A 12,815-nucleotide genomic window follows, 5' to 3' on the forward strand; every position below is an offset into this window, starting at 1 on the left:
CCATACTGTTTTCCAGAGTGGCTGCACCAGCTTGCATTCCCACCAACTGTGACTCATATTTATTAACGGGTTTCAGGCACACTCGTTCCTTGATCAAATAAATACACTGTTAATCAACAGATATAGAATGCTTACTATGGGGCACCTGGGTGGCTCAGTCAGTTAAGCGACTGCCTTCGGCTCAGATCATGATCCCAGGGTCCTGGGATAGAGCCCCACATCAGGCTCCCTGCTCCACAGGGAGCCTGCTTCTCCCTCTCTCACTCCCCCTGCTTGTGTTCCTCTCTTGCTGTGTCTCTCTCTGTCAAATAAATAAATAAAATCTTAAAAAAAAAAAAAGAATGCTTACTATGTGTTCAGTCAGAACGGGGCCAACGCAGACAGGAGATCTGGAAGATGTATAAGACTGATGCAAAAGAAACGAGTGTTTCACATGACTTCTGCTTTCAATTATAGGTTATGATGCAACACAACACTTATATGTTTTGAAATTTTGGAATCTTTCTCCTTTGCTACCAAAATAAATAAATAATCAAAGCCATCTCCATTTTAGCTACCAGAACTGGGCAAGATGAACGGCACATAGTAGATCTTAACAAATACCCATGGCATGAATAAACAAGTAAATAAAGGAATGTTTTCTGAGCATACAGAGTACATTAAGCTGGGAGGTCAGAGTAACTCTGTTCAGCGCTAATACATTTGGTATTAGACGCTGACTCTACCGAAATCCATGTTGTTTTCTTCTTCTTCTTCTTCCTGAGCACACAACTAATCCCCATTCCACAGCCTCCTGTGCAGTGACATGTGGACGTGTGACACGATGAAGCCAATGCAGGATGCTTGCAAGTGGGAGGAGCCACATCTCAGTCTCTGGGGCGATCTTCCACGCTCCTGCCCTTCCAGGTAACTGGATCAGCCCACCAGCCATGGTTGAAGACCACATGTCTGTGAGAGCAGAGCCTCTGTCAGCCCTGAATGACAGCAAAGACTTCCCACTAGCTCCCTTTTTACAGGTGAGAAAACTAAGTCACAGAGAAGTTAATCATAGATAATAAGGGGCAGCACAGACTCTGAACGGGAACACATTTCTACCTCAACCATTTTATCTTCCTCAAAAACATGTAAAATGCTTGAAGGAGCTTCTCAATAGTTGACCTCTAACCGATTCCAGGTGACCATTTCCACTGGAATAAAAGTGATGATCTCTCCCAACAGGCCATTCATGGAGTGCCTCCCCTCACCTACTCCCTTACATCTCTAGACGTGTATCATGAGGGCACACCCACTTGGTGGGTCTATCCCAATCTGCCATACCTTTCTGTCTTATGCTGGCTTATTTTGTAGACCTCAAACAATGCCATACTACCTGTTCAATAAAAGACTTTGGCAGCAAGACAGAGCAGATATCAAACATTCAGTGTGTCTTCTTCATTTGCAGAAAAAAAAAAAAAACGTAATTAGACAAATCTTGCAGAAGGTCAGTAAGAAAACTACTAAAGCTTTTACTGTTTTGCTATAAAAATGTTCATATTAAGATGTTCAGAAATAGGGGAGTAATAACTATAGAATTCATTTAAAGGGTATCTACCATAATGCTCAAACATTTCTATACTTTACACCTAAGTAACATCTAAGTTGAGAGGTATGATTTAGAAACCAGAATGTTCTCTTTAATTGAGATGTCCAGTTAGCTGATGGTTAAGATTCATTTATCCAATAAAACTCCTCAGGACATGAAGTCCTCTGAGTTGGGGGACATGGAACTGAGCTTCAAGGGTGCCCACAAAGTTGCACTGAACTTTAAAATGGCCTCATACAAAGAGAATGTTATCTCTAACATCTTGATCACACACAGTCCCCCTAGAGGAGAAATAAATATCTTGCCCCTGAAACTTCTTACATAGAGTATGGAAACTTCACACATACTTGGAGCAGTCCATGAGAGGTGTCATGCATTTCACAAATCAAGTGTGATTTGAAGTCCCAGAGACCATGGCTGGCTCCAGAAGCTGACCACTACTTCAAACTCCTGCTTTCTGTGCCTTGCTAACCAAAATTAATATATGAAATTTCTGTGGTCTTTATAAGCTTCATCTTTCCTTGAGGACAAAAGAGCTGATGTTCTGTCATTTGGGCAAGAGCTTATAGCATGCTCTGCCTTTGGCTTCCATGTTCTCCAGGACACTTGATGCTCTAGAATCCCAGTAATAATGGTGCAGAAATACAGACAAATAGCTGCTTCTATCTCAATCTGCTGAATGAAACTAGGTATATTCAGTTTTCATAAATTAAATTTTTGAACAAAATGTCAACTGCTACAAATATTGCATTCATTATGTCATCATTTTACAAAAGTCTTTAGATAAAACAAGAAAAGACCATAATAGGTTATAGATAGAGTTGTGGCACAGGTGATCCAAAAGTCAATTCGATACTTGCACTAAAGCACATTCTCTACTTGACTCTCAACTGTATGTAATAATATGGATAGGGAAATGATCAGAATAATGACCCTTAAATTTTAAATGATTTTATTTGCCACTGTATTGGATTTTTTAATATGATTTGGGGCCACTGGGCCATTTCCATAATAAGTAAGAATGAGATATTATAGAGGACCAAATAAGGGAAGGATGGATCTGATCAGTGCACCTTGTTAATGTATGCCAGTTTTCACTCATGGGTGGAAAAATTAGAAACGGTAAGAAAAATCCAATGAGCTTTTTATAAAGTTAAATTTATTTAATTTTAAAGGATTGTATACTTTAAGATTATGTCATTTCTATTCTTTTGGTGCATAAATGTCCTTTTATGAAATAATGTAACTATATGAGATAGTTCCTAGTATTTTGTCCATAATTGGCAAATTAAAAAAGCTAACAATTCTATTCTATGCCCCAAAATATGTTTTTAAGATTCTACTGGTCCATGGAATCCAAAGTCTGAGAGATACTAAGCTAGTCCAATCTCCTGGCTACAACTGGCAGCTTACATATGGCAACAGAAGATGGAGGTGAGGTTTCCTTGATGATTTCTAACATGAATGATTTACTCAAGATACCAGAGTTTTGAAGACTATAAGTATTTCCTGAACATCTTCTGTGTACTCAGTACAGATCTCAGAATTCCCACAGAAGAGAGAAAGAACTGTCCCTGCCAATAAAGAATTTATAGTCTAGGGGCACCTGGGTGGCTCAGATGGTTAAGCGTCTGCCTTCGGCTCAGGTCATGATCCCAGGGTCCTGGGATCGAGCCCCGCATCAGGCTCCCTGCTCCACAGGAAGCCTGCTTCTCCCTCTTCCACTCCCCCTGCTTGTGTTCCCTCTCTCGCTGTGTCTCTCTCTGTCAAATAAATAAAATCTTTAAAAAAAAAAAAAAGAATTTATAGTCTAGTTGTAAAACAACAAGCACCCATGTGAACTAGAAAGAACCAAGCATACACACACACACACACACACACACACACGTCTTGCCAAGGGTAGGACTGTGTGGTACAGACTAAGGTCAAGTGACCTGTTGAAAAATAAAAGGTGGCTGTAGGGTGAGTTACACAAGAAATGATTCCTGAGCTGGCTGTTTGAGGAAGAAAGGTATCTGTGTTGACTAAAAAGATACAGAGGGCTTTCTGAATAGACAGAAAAGCACTAAAAAGAAATCTTGGAGAAAGTGAGAGTAACTGAGATGTGGAGCAAAGCAAAGTGACAGGCCTGGCTATCATGGATGGGTCATAAGAGGCCAGAGGAATTAGGCACTAAGACCCTTGACAGAGGTCTAAAATAAGATGCTATAGAATTTAGCCATAATGGCTATCATACTCAATCCAAGTATATAAGATCCAACTAAAAACAAAGTAGCAAGGAAATGTTAAGGAGAATCCCAAAATTCATCCTCTCCTACCAGTCTCAAACCAAAAATAAACTTCCATCAAAGTCCTTTGGTCTGTAGATCAATTTAAAAGTTTTAAAGGTATCAAGCCCAGTTATGAGCCTTTCACAGTAATTCATGTGAGAGATGAGGCAACTAGAGTATAGATTATGCCTTTTCAACAGTGGCTTTATCACCCCCAAGGGGACAATAAGTGGTTCTTGGTGGGAAAGCAGGTTGTGAAAAAAATCTTAGATATATAATAGTGTAATAATATTTATAATGATAATATTTGTAACAAAATACCATTTCTTAGTATTTGGGTTTTGACTTCTCTTATTAGGGAGAAATCAAATCCATTTTAATTTAATTTAATTAATTCATTAATCTAAATTCAATTTCGTTTTCTCTTTAAACGTGTGGCAATGAAAAAAAGATGAAGAGACACTGGTCTAGATCTAGAATAGACTTAGTTTTGTTAATGATGTTTCTTTTACATACTTAGTAATGAAGATTGTCTTTAGTGTCTCTTGTTTCCAGTTTTAGCATTCTTTTTTCTTTCTGTTCTGCCCCTGATCCCAAGTTCTGATACACAATCTTTTTGTGCTGAGGAAAATATCTGCCATACCAATCATCTATACCTTAGAAAATTTTCAAGGCAAGATCTGTCTTTTGCGGACATATCTGCATTTTAAGGCTTTTATCAAACTTTGGAATAAAAGATATTGCACTATCACATGGGCTCACCTCTACTAGGTTCAAAGCTCTCTTTGTACCAACATGTAGGCATTCTTCTAGACGTGCCAGATGGTCACTGCCCTTTCTACAATATTTAGTCTGAATTGCCCAAATGCTAAGGCCGAGGCTCCAAAGGGCATTATGGCCAACAGGGAATGGGCATACTGGCAATGGTTAAAACTCATTAAGCTCTTATTATATTCCAGGCACTGTTCACATCACTGCCCATGACCAATTCCGTTAATCCCCCAAACAACTCTATGAAGCAGGTAGTATTATTATCACTCTATTTTGTAGATGAGAAATCTGAAGCAAGAGAGGTCACAAGTGCCAGAGCCAAGGTTTAAATCCTGCTATACTGGACACCAGGGCCTGCTCCCTGAAGCAGTACATGATACTACCTTGGAAACTGTCTCAGAACAAGGACTAAGGGCCTAGCAGATCTGCACTCAAATCCTGTCTCTATCATTTCCCACCTGGTGACCTTGAACTAATTACCCAGCTTCTCTGAGCCTTGGTTTCTGCAGTTTGCTCATCTCATGGGGTTATCATCTGATATAAGTAAGATCGTGCCTGACTGAACAAATCTGAACTTAAAAATTAATCAGGATCAGTACTGTCATGATGTCAGTTCTTCTAACTTTGATCTATAGATCCAGTCAAAATCCCAACAAGTTATTTTTTGGATATCATCAAAATGATTGTAAAGTTTATATGGAGAGGCTAAAGACCCAGAACACCCAACGCAATATTGAAGGAAAGGAAAAAAGTTGGAAAACTGACACTACCCAACTTTAAGACTTTCTATAAGGCTACAATAATCAAGACAGTCTGGTATCGGTGAAAGAACAGACACATAGATCAGTAGATCAGAATAGAGAGCCCAGAAATAGACCCACATATAGTCAACTGATCTCTGACATAGGAAGAAAGGCCATATAATGGAGAAAAGATAGACTTTTCAACAAGGTGCTGGAACAACTGGACATACACAGGCAAAAAAATGAATCTAGACACTGACCCTATACCTTTCACAAAATTAACTCAAACCAGATCACAGACCTAAATGTAACACAAAACTATAAAACTAGAAGACAACATAGAAGAAAATCTAGATTACTCTATGTATGGTAATGACTTTTTAGATATACCACCAAAGGCATGAAAGAAAAAATTGATAAACTGGACTTCATTAAAATTAAAAATTTCTGCTTTGCAAAAGACATGATCAAGAGAATAAAAAGACATGCCACAGACTAGGAGAAAATGTTTGCAAAAAAACATATCCATATGATAAAGGGCTCCTATCTAAAATACACAAAGAATTCTTAAAACTTACCAATAAGAAAATGAATAATCTGATTTTTAAAATGGGTTAAAGACCTAAACAAAAACCAAGCCAAAGAAGATATACAGTTGGCAAATAAGCATATGAAAAGATTCTTGACATCAAATGTCATTAGAGAACTGCATATTAAAACAACAATGAGGGGTGCCTGGGAGGCTCAGTTGGTAATCAGTAAGCCTCTGACTCGATTTCAACTCAGGTCATGATCTCAGGTTCTTGAGATCAAGCCCTGTGTTGGGCTCCGTGTTCAGTGGGGAGTCTGCTTGAGATTCTCTCTCTCCCTCTCCTTCTGCCATCCCCACAGCTTGCACGCGCTCTCTCTCTCTCTCAAATAAATAAATAAATCTTTAAAAAAAAGAAAATAAATAACAGTGAGATACCTCTACCTACCTATTAGAATCGCCAAAATCCAGAACACTGACAACAGCAAATACTGGCAAGGACATGGAGCAACAAGAGCTCACATTCATTCCTGGTGGGAATGCAAAATGCCACAGCCACTTTGGAAGACAGTTTGGCTAAATATACTCTTCCCATATAATCCAACAATCACACTCCTTCGTATTTACCCAAAGAAGTTGAAAATTTATGAAAACTTATTTTATTTTATTTGTAATTTATTTTTTAAAGATTTTATTTATTTATTTATTTGACAGAATGAGAGAGAGAGAGAGAGAGAGCACAAGCAGGGGGAACAGCAGAGGGAGAGGGAGAAGCAGACTCCCCGCTGAGCAGGGAGCCCGATGTGGGGCTCGATCCCAGAACCCTGGGATCATGACCTGAGCTGAAGGCAGATGCTTAACCAACTGAGCCACCCAGGAACCCTTATGAAAATTTATTTATAAATTTTATGAAAATTTGTTCCCATATAAAGCCACACAAGGATATCTATAGCAGCTTTACCATAATTTCCAAAATTTAGAAGCATCCAAGATTTCCATCAATAGGTGAATGGGTAAATAAACTATAGTACATTCAGACAATGAAATATCATTCAGCATCTTAATTGAGCAATTAAGCCATGAAAAGACATGGTGGAAACTTAAATGCATATTACTAAGTGGAATAAAACAACCTGAAAAGGCTACATACTATATGATTATAAATACATGACCTTCTGGAAAAGGCAAAACTATGGAGGACAGTAAAAAGATCAGTGGTTGCCAAGGGTTAGGACAGACAGAGGGGTGAATAGGCAGAGCAGAGAGGACTTTTAGGGCAGTGAAACTATCTGTATTGAGATGGTGTAGGCTTGTAGACCCCTTGCAGGCCAGGGTCATTTGAGGACTGCACTGAGGTTAAGGTCGGCCAGGCAGGCCTAGGCCAGGAGGAGAAAATGTTCTCTTCCCCTTACCTCATGTTGCAAGGCCTAAATGCCTGGATCAGCAGGAAGTGGCTCTTGCCTAGCTTAAAGTGTCTTTCTAATCAGAAGTGTTCTTTCTAAAGACAAAGAACATGTTGTCTCCAAAGGAAGGATGGCTAAGAGAATTCTTTATTCTGCAAGCATAAACAGGATGTATTTTGTTCTTATTGCATTTCGTGTATATTTCACTTCACAGATGTTGGCTTGATACTTTAAGTATACATTGTTATGTTTATCTGATCTCTGCAAGTATATAGCTGCGTGAGAAATAAACGGCAGTATGCAGTTGCAAGTGCTGCCTTTGCTCTGCATCCCCTGTGTCCTGGTGATTTCGTAGACCCTTACCCAGGGACCCCAACGCACTAGACGTTGACATGTATGATACCGTAATGATGGCTATATGTCATTACACATTTGTCCAAACCCACAAAATGTACAACACTAAGAGTGAACCCTAATGTAAACTATGGACTCTGGGTGATAATGACGTAGGTTCTCAGCTGCAAAAAATGTACCACTGTGGTGCTACATATTGATAGTGAGGGAGGTTGCAGGGGGGTATACAGGAAATTTCTGTATTTCTATTCAATTCTGCTGTAAACCCAAAACTTTTCTAAAAAATAGTCTATTTTAAAAAGGGGGGGAGGATATCAGAATCAGCTTAGAGATCAAAACTAGAAAGATGGAGGGAGAAGATTCTTCTCTGTTAACAATCTTCTGAGCCCAAGGGTCCAGGAAAGCATTAAGGAGCAGACAATAGAAAGATAAAAGCTGAAGCTAGTTGCTAGGAGCCACCCAGACTTGGGTAGAGAAGAGAACTGACTGTGTCTGGGCTGACCAGATGTGCTGGGGACTGAGACTATTGAGACCTCTCCTTCCTGGCCTGAGTCCCATCACAGAACAAGTCCTTCCCCAGGGCAAGGTCTCCACCTCTCCCCCTTGCTACAGCTTCCTGAATAGATGAGATGTAAAAGGACACTAGTTAAACTCTTGCTGAATTCCTGTAACAATAGCAGAAACAATATACATCACTTCAACACAGACAAATGACTACAAACCACTGAGGGGACTACAGGGATGAATGTTCTAAAAGAGCCAGGAACCAGGAAGCTCTGTTCCTGGAATCAAATCCAAGCCGAAAGGTATTCTCACCTGGTAGCCTCAAGCGTATCACATGATTTAGAGGGGCTGCCAAAAACCTGGATCAAAAAAATCCCCCCAAAACAAAAAAGAATTAAATGGGAAGAGAGTGGGGAAAAAAAACCAGAATTTCTCCCCAGAACCACAGTAAAGGCATTTATTAGCCACATCCACCCTATGGTACCTTAGAAACAAAAGGTCGCCATCCCAATGCAAACAAACTTCTTTCCCTGCTGTGACTGCATTTCATAATTCTTGCACTTCCTAACGTGGAGCAGCTCCATCTATGAGATCATTTGTTTTCCCAAGAACTCAGTTACAGAGCTTGCCAATCATTCAAATCGCAGGCACTGGCCAGGAAAACTGTGAGGAAAGAAAAGCATTAAGCCCCTTACTGCTCCTCTCTTAGGTCAGCCAGAGCATTAGAATCCCATACGATTATCTTTTCAAAAAGAAAAAAAAAAAACTATTCTTACAAAGATAACAAGTTCCAAATGTTGTCTTTTCTTAAAGGTATGTTTGTTTCAAATCATATGTTTTTAATCTATGAACAGCCTGAGTTATAATTATTCCAATTCTATACACTTTACAAAAGCCAAGAGATAACATGCAGAAGTGATGAATGTGTTATTGGTGATATATAGAGTCAGTCTGTTGATTTAGGACATAAACAGAGTCACACGGAAACAGAAGAAATGGTGAACAACACATCCAATTTGCATTATGCCTGCTCCTAGTACAGACCAATTTCAGGCCCTTCCTTTGAGCAGCAAATGATCCCTGCTTTGTGAAAAGACTCTGGTGTTAGTCATTTATACCTTAGTGTGAATTTTAATTACTCAACCTCCACGCTCTATTTGCATTTGAAATCTTACTTATATTTGGGAAAGAAAAGGTTTCATCTGGTTTTATGGGAATTTGAAACCTCAATGGATAGATAAAATAGATGTGAAAAAATAAGGAGCTGGGAAATCAGAATATGTTTAAGAAAAAAAGGATTTACTAAGTGTTTTTAATTGCATACTACTTATGCTAAGTGGCTCTTTAAACTTATAATCAGAGGATCTATTGCAGGATTCATTTCTTTTGTCAAGGGTCATCAAGCATCAGGCTCCAAAAAGGGGGTTTTGTTTGTTTGTTTTGCTCTTTGTAAGTATGATATTTTTCATATTTTTAAATGGAAAAACTAAAACAATGAATGGGAAGACCTAAACATCTGATTTCACCACTGAGGTTTGTATCATTTCACTAATCACTAGCTATAAGGTTATAGAACATGTAAACTACTGGATTTAGTGAAGTGCTATAACAATTAGACTATCTTATTGGAATACGTTATTCAGTACAACCTGCTGAAATAGATATTTTAGAGATTTCAAAGAAGAAAGACCCAAAACATTGTAAGATGGGACTCTGGAATCTTGGAGATCTTCTTCCCCAGTTCAGATCCTTTCCCTCAAACTTAAACCTCTATTTCAATTAAATTAGACTGCACTGACCATGCTGGAATCACTTCAGATTCATTTCTGAAAAGGTACTGTTTTCTCCAAAGACAGGAAACAGATACTATAAAATGGGGGGGGGGGGTGGAGATCTGGTCAGGATCCATGAGTACACTCACCTAGAATGGAAGTAAAAGATTATATGATAATTTTCTCTTCTGATTTAACTCAAGTAAGCCTAAAATTCACCCTGGACAATGAAGGGTCTGGCCCTCTCTTATTTATAAATGCACTTTTGATAGGCATCCTGGCATAGGAAGCCCAAACTTGTCTCTTTTTTTTATTCTACTAGCCAAAACCACAGTTGTGAAAAGGAAAATCAATAGTTAATTGAAAACCTTTTTAAGGAATCAATTTTACTTAAGATTGTTACAAATCTTAGTGTCTTTCTAGATTGAGCTTAAAATATATCATATCTCACAGAGTTTATGGAGGAAATGAGATCTATAAATGAATACCCCTTGATATGAAACCTCAATCCTCCATGAGAAGAAACCTGACTCATGTTGTTCATAAATATAATAACCACAGCCTGGTGCTAAGCATCACATTTCCAAGAAGCCTATCCATAATGAATTAGTCTATTCTTTGGGAAAGAAAGGGAAATAATTTGTAAATACGTGTTCCAGAAGAAAATCAAACCATTAATTAAAGTGAGATATCTTCCCATCCTGACACTAGATGACTAAAATAAACACTAAAAAATGTTCCAATAAACTGCATGCAATGATGAACCAATTTCTGAAATTATCACAAAAATGTTATTTTATTCCTGCATAAATACTAGTAATATTTATTGAATACCACCCATTGGTAAAATACAGTCCCAGAGAATGCCACATTTCAGAAAGAACATAAAATAAAGCCCTTCCTAGTCTCAGCAATAAAATCATACACACCCAAAAATTAAAAAAAAAAAAAAGTTACCAAACCCTTAGTAATTCTGACCTATCAGAGAGAAATAGTTCCTGAATTCAGTACAATTTTCCTGCTATAGAATCTACATAAACAAATAAATTTTAAGGCTACGTCTCCTGTGTCTACATTGGGTTAAATGTTATTTAGTAGACATTCTGCCCTTCCTAAAAGATTTGGATAACTTGTAACATACCCCAATTATCTGCCTGTCAGCTTTAGTTTACATGGAATTCAATCATGTGTATGTGAAGAGCCTTCCTAAAATGGTGAAAAAGCAGGTTTCTTAAGTAGGTATTTATTTTCTTGTAATAATTTCTGTAAATTTTATTTTGCTAGCTAATAGCTCAGAAGCAAATATAAGTTTATTAATTATAATTATCATAAATTTCAAACTACTGGAACTCTGTTCAAAAAATTGCAATTTGCCTAAAAATCACATGTAAGAGTAACTGCCACTATAGGAATAACAATAACAACTAATTTTTTCTTCTATGCTTATTATGTCCAGCTACTATGCTTATGTGTAGACTGATCTCATTGAGTCATCAAAACAACAGTTTCAAGAAGGGATTCTACTGCCGCCATCTTTAAACAAGTGGGAACTTGCGGAGTCTGAGAGTTTACACAGTATGTTATACTGCCCGCCCTCCATTCAAGAGACACAAACGGCTATTATCTTCATTTGTCACTTTAAGGCACAGTCTCAACACATTTAAATAAGAAGTGAGTGCCTGTGAAAAACATCACCGAAACACTTTTTGCTGGTATCCACAAACAGAATCTGATTTTAAATAATAACACTATTACATCCTGTTCTATTTATAATTTCCATACTATGATCAACCTAGAAGAACATATCCCAGGAAGTAGCCCGACCAGGGATGACCTTCTTCTTGACAACAGCATCATTGTTTGCCCAGTCTCCCAGCCTTGAAGAGCCCTCCTTCTTAATAACCACGGTGTCCTTTTCTTCTCATTCTTTGTTGTCACTCTGGTTCTTGCAGTCGCAACCCCATGCCTGGACCATCCCAGCAGGATTATCCTGGCTTCCCTGTTCAAACCTCCCTTTGCTTACCTATTTTCTGCCTGTTCTCTTCTAATTACTGTTTCTCTCTCCAAACCTTACAAGCCAAGTTTTCAAAGGTAATCTGCACTGGTTTCCTCCTACTTCCTTCCCACTCCCTACACTCCTGTCCCTGCCCCCATCTTTGTTTTTTCTCAGGCTCCTTTGTGTCTCTTCTTCCTCCTCCCACCTTTAAGTATGAGTGTTTCCCAGACCCTATACTGGCTTATCACTCTGCCCACTCCACACACGTCCTGGCCCAGTTCACCCATGTATGCCAGTAACTAACTCATATCCAACCTCAACAAGACTCCTCTATCTGAATGTCTGATAAGTTCTTCACACTCATGATTCCCATCTGTCTGATCCTGCTTCTTCTCTACGTCCCCCATTTCAGGTAATGACATCATCTACTAAACCCAAAGCACTCATATCACTCCTGACCTCTGCAGATTTCTCCTCCCAAACAGCTCATGAATCCATCCCCTCCTCTCTACGCCTATGATGACTTAACTAGTAGGTGCCAGCAAGAAGCCTCACCTGGACTATTACAATAACCTCCTAATGGTTTCCCTATCTCCAGTTCTGTCCCTGGGAACACCATCCTCCACACTGACATTGGATTATTTCCTAACATGTAATGCCTGATTATAACAACCTTTTGCCTAAAAGTTTCTGATGGCTTACCATCACGTGCCCTGCCTCAGCAACATTCCTATCACTTCCCATGGTCCACACTACATTTTCACAGAACCAGACCCACGTAAGATCTCCAATGTTTTCAGTGCTTTGTTTATGCTGGTCCTCCTACATGGAATGCCCTCTCCATTCTTTGCCCTGTGTGCCCAGAGGAGACTTGCAGTAGGGTCAGGGAAA

General features: G+C 38.8%; 1 long non-coding RNA gene across 1 annotated transcript in view; it reads right to left on the reverse strand.

The window, feature by feature from the left end:
• Positions 1 to 9,925, reverse strand: part of LOC118001226 — a 21,829-nt gene extending 11,904 nt beyond the window's left edge. The window contains exons 1-2 of the long non-coding RNA XR_004676648.1: positions 8,641 to 9,925; positions 8,469 to 8,515 (exon numbers count right to left, since the gene is read on the reverse strand). This is a non-coding gene — a long non-coding RNA (uncharacterized LOC118001226). The remainder of the gene's footprint in view (positions 1 to 8,468; positions 8,516 to 8,640) is intronic.
• Between the last annotated feature and the right edge of the window lie 2,890 nt (positions 9,926 to 12,815).

Source organism: Mirounga leonina, unplaced genomic scaffold (genome assembly GCF_011800145.1).
Source record: "Mirounga leonina isolate KUSES-001 unplaced genomic scaffold, KU_Mleo_1.0 Mir_53, whole genome shotgun sequence".
NCBI classification, from domain to species: domain Eukaryota; kingdom Metazoa; phylum Chordata; class Mammalia; order Carnivora; family Phocidae; genus Mirounga; species Mirounga leonina.